A 7,345-nucleotide genomic window follows, 5' to 3' on the forward strand; every position below is an offset into this window, starting at 1 on the left:
AGATTCATGAATGTTTTTAATTCTGCTTTTGAATGGATACTTTTACCGCTACGTGGTTTAAATGCTATTTTAAATGACTTCCCACCTCAGAGGAATAACATTCTTCAAGCAAACACATGCAGTGTTATGCATGTAAGCTAATTATTTAGCAATCCAGTAGCAGTGGAAACCTGTAAGAACTGCTTCAGATGGAATGCTAATGTTTCCTCGCATCCTGAGCCACTATCTGACTAAGACTAATAGGTGTTACAGCTGGTGCTGGTAAAGAAATAGCTAAACATCTGGTTAGCATCAGTAGTTTATGAGAGATAGTGCTAATGCTGCTGTGATAGCATTAGCCTCTTCATACACCAGTGGATACTGTTAAGTGAAGAAGCATCTGTCAGTGTGATAGCTCTTTGTTTCTGCAGCAGGCCTGTGCTGTGCTGTCTGTGTGTGTGTGTGTGTGTGTGTGTGTGTCTTTATGACTTGAGAGCAGCACAGAGTAATGTTGAGAGCGTGACCATGACAGCTCTGTACATTATGTGCTTGACCTCAGTGAACCCTCGGCGATCTTAAAGCTCACTCACTCATGCTAACACCGACGTAAAGGTGGCAGGAGGCACACACTCACAGTGCAGCCACAGTGATGTCCACTGAGGGTGAACTAGACGACGCCATCGCCACCCTCCATGAATCATACGTGAAGAGCTTCTGAACTGCAACTGTTGCTTTGATTCTAGTGTCTGGTGGCAGCAGACTTTGATTTCGATAGTAGCAAGAATCCCACTCTCTGGCTTTGAGTAACTATTCGCTTGGTCATAGTAGCAAAGTAGCACATGGCGGCACTTCAGGGCGTCCATTTTTGTTGGTGCCACGAGGTTCTTTTCTCTCCCGACTGGTTGCTTGAGCTATTTTTCCATTTCTTTCTGCCTTGCGCCTTACATTTGCTCTCAGGAGGCCATCGCTCTCCTGGGAGGCATTTGCAGTGCATTTTCTTAACTGACACCATGATCCATCGATATTTGACTTAGGCCTATCGCACCGTAGCTAATATCTGGTAGTAATGGGGCGTAGCATGAGTATTGATGACAACTCATCTTCATGGATGCTTCCCTTCATTTAGGTTGATGCTTAATCCCATGCACTTGCGGATCTCGAATTTTAGGAAGTGGGAATTAGGCTGGGTGCTAGACATGAACTGCTGCAAAGCCCGACATGGCTGCATATGAAAAACTTTTTGGTTCGAAATATTTGACAGGATGTTATCTGACATATTATTCAGTAAGATTCATATACGTTATTCTGACATGCTCGGATTCAAAGATTGCATTTCAAGCCTGACATCTCAAACCGCAGTGACCCTGATCAATAAATGCCTCTTTTTGGCATCACAAGCTTGACAGTTTGCTTTCACTCTTGACCTTGAAAGGTATATTCACCCCCAAGCCCCCCCCCTCCCCCCCAGTTCCATTTATTCAGCTGACAACAGCTGGATGTGATGTTCCTTCATCCTGTCTCAGTGTATCAACCGTGACGGCGTGGATTCCCAGAGATGCTTCCGTTCTGTTGTTAATGAACTAATATGGATTATAACTTGAACCCCCTCTGCGCTGCTAATCTGCTGCTTTAGCAACTCTCTTATGTAACGCCTCTGTCAGCCCCGTGTCTTTCTTCTTTCGTCCATGTCTCTTGCCTCAAAATCGTTTTTTTTTTTTATTTGCTCAGGCCGGTGAACAAACACTAACCTGGAGCAGTCAGTGTCTAGCCGGTAAGCTCGAAAAGGGGCTGCAGGCTTGCTCTCCATTGTTCGACTGCTCCGCACACTGTCTGTACACTGTGTCCCCATGGCTGAGGCAGACATGGAGGATAGACAGAGAGACAGACAGACAGACAGACAGACAGACAGACAGACAGACAGAGCGACTGGTGGGCATATACCCGCCTCGATAAGCTGCTTCATCGCCCCAGTGTTGATTAAATTTTTGACAAAAGGGATAAGGGTCGATCAGTGTCGTCTGGGAAGCCGAATTCTGATCTGATCTAAAATTTCAGACAGGCTTAATGAAAATGTGTCCAAAAATGTTAATCTTATTCTTTGACTGGTTCTTTGAGAACCTTTTACCCAGCAGCTTCAGGTGTGACGCCCTGTAAAACCTGTAATGACACCTGCCTGACTTGGATCCTGCACCAGTAAGTCTCAGAGATTTACCAGTCCAGATTTCAGTTTCAGTCTCCCACAGTGGTCTAAATGCAGCTTTTGTGGCTCGAAATATCCGTATCGGTTGATTCTGTGTGCCAGCAGGCTGCTGCTGATTGATGTAATCCCTTTTAAGGTGGACCTTTGTTAAGGTGGACTGTGGAAAGTACAGTGGACACCCAGTGGACGACTTAAATCTAATGAAGAGGGAGTTCAGGGCGCAGTAGCTCAGGTGTGCGTGTGGAAGGTGTGTTGGATGGGTTGCTGCAGGGTTAACGCCCAAAGCGCAGCGGGAAAACATTTCGGGAATCAGCCCGATCGGACCGAGAATTAAAGTTCAATTACTGATCAGGGACATCGATCTGCGCATTGCGAAAAACGTCGAACGGGGCGGCAGACGGCGGGGCGATACGGCGAGACGTTTCTTTGTGGCAGCCGTGCTGAGTTTACAGTCACCATTCTGCAGTTTTTTTTTCTGCCACTCCCTTCAACACACAGCCCCGGCTCGGCTGCAGGCGGGAGAAGCACACTCATCAATAATCAGAGCTGGTCAGCGTGTGTGTGTGTGTGTGGGTGGGTGTGCTTCCTACAGTATCTGTCAGCATGTCTGTAATGTCTGTGTGTGTGTGTGTGTGCTAGTGTGTGTTTAGCAGTTCTTCCCACTGCAGAGGAGTTCACTACCCCTTCCTTCCAGTCTGTCGGTGAAACAAGATGGCGTCGCAGCTCCACGTGGGCTCATGCCCACTACCTATGGCACAGCGGAGGTCGTTCTTTTGGAAATCACACACCTGGGGCGCATATATCCGCCTCGGAGCTGAAACTGCTGAGGCGCTTCTTCTTCTTCAGTACTGTATCTTGGCCGACTTTGAGAGATTTAGGATTTGGGGCAGATCCAGTGCTTTCATTGTTTTGCTTGTTGGTTTTTTCACTCAGTCTGCGTATCAGCTGCCAAACTGTACGCTGTTTTGTCTGCAATCTGGGTGTTTTTTTATTTTTTTTATTTTCATGCGCCGGTTGGGCGGATGAGCACATTTCCAGCATGATTTGTCTGTATCTGTGCGTGTGTGTGTGTGTGTGTGTGTGTGTGTGTGTCCTCCCTGACTCAGGCTAAAGCCAGTTTAAAGGAGCTTGGGGATTGTGCGCAGCCACATCACACCAGCAGATTAACCAGACTACACACTAACCTCATTAATCTGAGAGAGACTAATGTCACCAACAGTGTGTCAGCAGTCACACACACACACACACACACACACACATTTCAAAGTGTCCCCTTTGTCTCTACCTCACAGACAGCCAGGTAGTGATGACTGGAGGCCCAGGCTGAGCCCATCTCCTCTTCAGTGTCACTGCTGTCCTGCTCCAGGTCATGTTGGATTTAAAGACGTGCTGGAAATCCCCCGAATGAATCAACATTTAACCCTTTCCTGCCACGTCAACCAAAACGCTGCTTTATTTCTTTTCGGGGATGTTTGAAAGGAAAGAGCTGAAGCACGTTGGCTGTGGTCGACGTTTTTGGATAATTTTCTGCCTCAGCAGCCTTTATACCAGGAAGCTGTGCAGATGTGAATCAGCCATTATGTGTCTGCACAGAGATTTGATTTGGGGTGTTTCAAGCTGCCTCCTCTTTCTTTATTCAACTGAGCTGGCGAGTTTTTTGAAGGATCGTATCTGTGATCTGTTTGATGATGATGTGCTCGTCAGATATCAGAACACCAACAGATCTCTGACTGGATCTCAGCTCTTTAAGAGGATGCTGAGAACCCTTTCATGCCATATATGACTTTTTTTTGTCTAAATCTTTTGTTTAGAGCTGCAACTATTAGTCGGTTAATCTATTGGTCGATTTTGATCAATTAATCATTTTTGTTTTTTAAGCAGAGGTGCCATTTATTTGCTGTTTCCAGCTTCTAAATATTGAATTTGATGTTGCATGATATTTAACTGGACGTCTTCATGTTTTAGACTGTTGGTCAGACAAAATAAGGTTTATAAAGACGTCCCCTTGGAAATTATAACAGGGATTTTTCACTGTTTTCAACTTTTTTGAGAGAATAACCTACAGATTAATGAATAATGAAAATAACTGTGGGAAACTGATGTGTTACAGCAAGAAAAACTAGAATACGATATCCTTTACATGCATCTACTAAAGCCCATACTGTTAAATACTCTTCTGTAGGGCTGCAGCTAACAGTTATTTTCAGTTTTGTTTAATTAGATTATTTTCTCGATTAATCGATTAGCTGTTTGATCTGTAAAGTGGCAGAAGATGGCTTTTCCCAAGGCTCAAGATGACGTTCCTCAAAACGTCTTGTTTTCTCCACAAGTCAAAGATAATCAGTTTGCTATCATAGAGGAGTAAGGAAACCAGAAAATATTCACATTTGGACGTTTTTTAAAATTCAAAAATAACTCAAAGCGATTAATTGATCATCAAAACAGCCGGCGAGTAATTTATTATTTGATTAATCACTGCAGCGCTACTATACTGCACAGCATTTTAATTTAAACACGAGACAATTTATTCTCCACTGATAATGTGATATTGATAATACACAAATGATAAATTTTTGTTAATAATCCAGCACCTCTTAAAGATATCGTACGTTCTACAGTTACAGACCAGGTCTGCACAATATGTTAAAAAAAAAAAAAAAGTAATATTGCGATTCTTTTGTGGGATTGATCATTTTTGCATTACAATTTTTACTGAAAAAACAAAACTATTAAAATCATGATGACGTGATATTGATTGAGGTCTGCACCAAACAAACATGTTTTCTTTCATCTGGAGAACAAGATATTTATCGTAGATCATCTCTGCAGCACTACAGTACCTCATTATGATGCTGTTTACTCACACATCTATTCTTTTTCAGTAAATTGTGATTTGGTTTCTGGTTCTGTGACTTGGATCTTGCACTTGGCCATGTTACGATTTCAATAACGTGATTGACTGTGCAGCCTTACAGCAGACCTCCCTCGTCATTTCAGGCTAATTTATTCATCTAAAACGCACAGTGAAGAAAGTTGGAGGTGAATTTAACTTTTTTTCCCCAGTTCTTTTATAGATATCGCAATAATACCGTTCTCATGAATCCTTCTGGCAACAGTAACTGTTGTGAAAATGTGACAGTCCTCCCCTCCATCAAACTGTTCACTCAAGTCCAGTTTGTAGAAGTTTTTTATAGCAACATTCTTGTCTCCTTGATTTTTAAACACTTTGTTCACACCTTCCTCTGTTACTGTTGTGTTAACTGGCTTCCAGCTCACCTTTTCTTTATTTCACACGTGACTTTTCAATATGTTGCATATTTTTAATGTTTTGAAATTCCATTAATGAGATTTGATTTTGTATTGTCATCCAGTTGTGACTAGAGCTGCAAACTGATTATTGATCGACTAATTATTATTTTTTTTTTATTTTACGAGAAAAATATCCAAATTCTCTGATTCCAGCTTCTTAAATGTGAATATTTTCTGGTTTCTTTAATTCTCTAATGACAGTAAACTGGATATTTTGGGGTTGTGGACAAAGCAGGACAAAATTTTTTCACATTTTATGACATTTTATGAGCCAAACAAGTAATCTATTAATCGGGAAAATAATCGACTGATTAATCGACAGTGAAAATAATCATTAGTTGCTCTTCTGGTTGTGACGTCATGATGTGTTGTTCGGCTCAGTGAGTGTCCATGATTGTTATGTGTTGTCAGTCAAACTCTATTTTCACCTGCATATTTTATTTCTTCTCAATGTAAAAATTTATAAGTTATGTATGTTATTTATAAGTCATTTTCTGCAGCTGTTTGTGTGTGTGTGTGTGTGTGTGTGTGTGTGTGTGTGTGTGTGTGTGCAGAGATCATCACCACACAGCAGATCATGTGAAGTAATGTGATTTATACCACGAGAATTTGGGGAAGGTCAGTGTTTGTGTTCTATTTTGTGTCAGCAGTGATTTTCTCTATCAAGATCTCATATTTTAGAACAACATTAAAATATTGTAATAGCAGTTTTTTGCTTGTAATAAATATAGCAGGGGTGTGAGAGCAGTACAGTGAGCCCAGTGTTCTCTTCAGAGTCCTGCTATTGAAATAGAGACGTCTTACAGTTGTGTCTAAATAAAGCCTTGATGCTGTCATTTCACATGATTGTCAATTCTTTCAACTGTCGTGCTTATTAATAGACGCTGTGAATGGGATGTTTCTGAACAGGCGTGTCATCTGGCATGTTTCATATTTCATCTTTGGAGGTATTTTTATACCTTTTTTAAAGTCTTGAATCTGTTTCAACGAGATTAATTCTTTGGCGTGATTTTTTGTTTCTGCAGAGCTGCCAAGACACATTACGACATCGTCTCTGCTGACCGCAAAGACGTCGGACAGTAAATGGACCCAAATAAAGACATTAATAAAGACGGATGACAAGCGAGTTCTCAGTAGCCAGTGTGCTTATAGTAATTAATCCATGTGATCTGAAATGGGATGTATGCATTTGTGTATGATTGTTTATTTACAATACCACAGTAATAAAGTATTAATTAATGCTTGTCATGCTAATTAGAACCCAATAAATACATTCGATATTTCATTAGTAATGCAAATATTCAATTTACTTTAAGTATTTGCATTTGAAATAATGTGTGGTGCTGCTTGCGTACTGTGTGTGTTGTACCTTCTAAATGTCTTTGTCTTTCTGTCTCTTGCAGCCTGTGAGACCAGGTCAGTACATGTCGAGGAATGGTCCACGAACATGAGACGGATATGACAGCCACGCTGAAGCAAGCTTCAACTGCCCACACACACGCACACACACGTTTGTGTGGCGCACATGATATCTTGAGCAGGACAAAAGCCTCCATGTAGCTGGACTGATGTACAAACACACACACGCTAATGTGTAGTTTATTAATGTGATACTTTATGTGATGCTTTCCCTGATCTATGTATTTTCTTTTTAATACAAAAAAAAATTGATTCTAATAAAATATTTATTAAAAGTCCTTCTTTGCTGTTATTTCATGAAATGCACCACAGTTCTATGCTAACAGTTTATCATACAAAGAATATGTCAGGCATAACTAAGTGTTATCATTAAGTAATATTCATTATATTTAGTGAGTACAAGGTCCATCCTACGACTTCAGCTTATGTTATGCTGTG

The 7,345-nt window shown here is 41.2% G+C and overlaps 1 long non-coding RNA gene across 2 annotated transcripts in view; it reads left to right on the top strand.

Moving 5' to 3' along the window:
* Positions 1–7,082, top strand: part of LOC146327416 (uncharacterized) — a 59,612-nt gene extending 52,530 nt beyond the window's left edge. For both annotated transcript variants that reach the window (XR_014769965.1, XR_014769964.1), the window contains exon 3: positions 6,514–7,082. This is a non-coding gene — a long non-coding RNA (uncharacterized LOC146327416). The remainder of the gene's footprint in view (positions 1–6,513) is intronic.
* Positions 7,083–7,345: the final 263 nt, after the last annotated feature.

The sequence above is a fragment of the Lutjanus erythropterus genome, chromosome 4 (genome assembly GCF_056507025.1).
Source record: "Lutjanus erythropterus isolate fLutEry1 chromosome 4, fLutEry1.hap2, whole genome shotgun sequence".
Lineage (NCBI taxonomy): Eukaryota > Metazoa > Chordata > Actinopteri > Lutjaniformes > Lutjanidae > Lutjanus > Lutjanus erythropterus.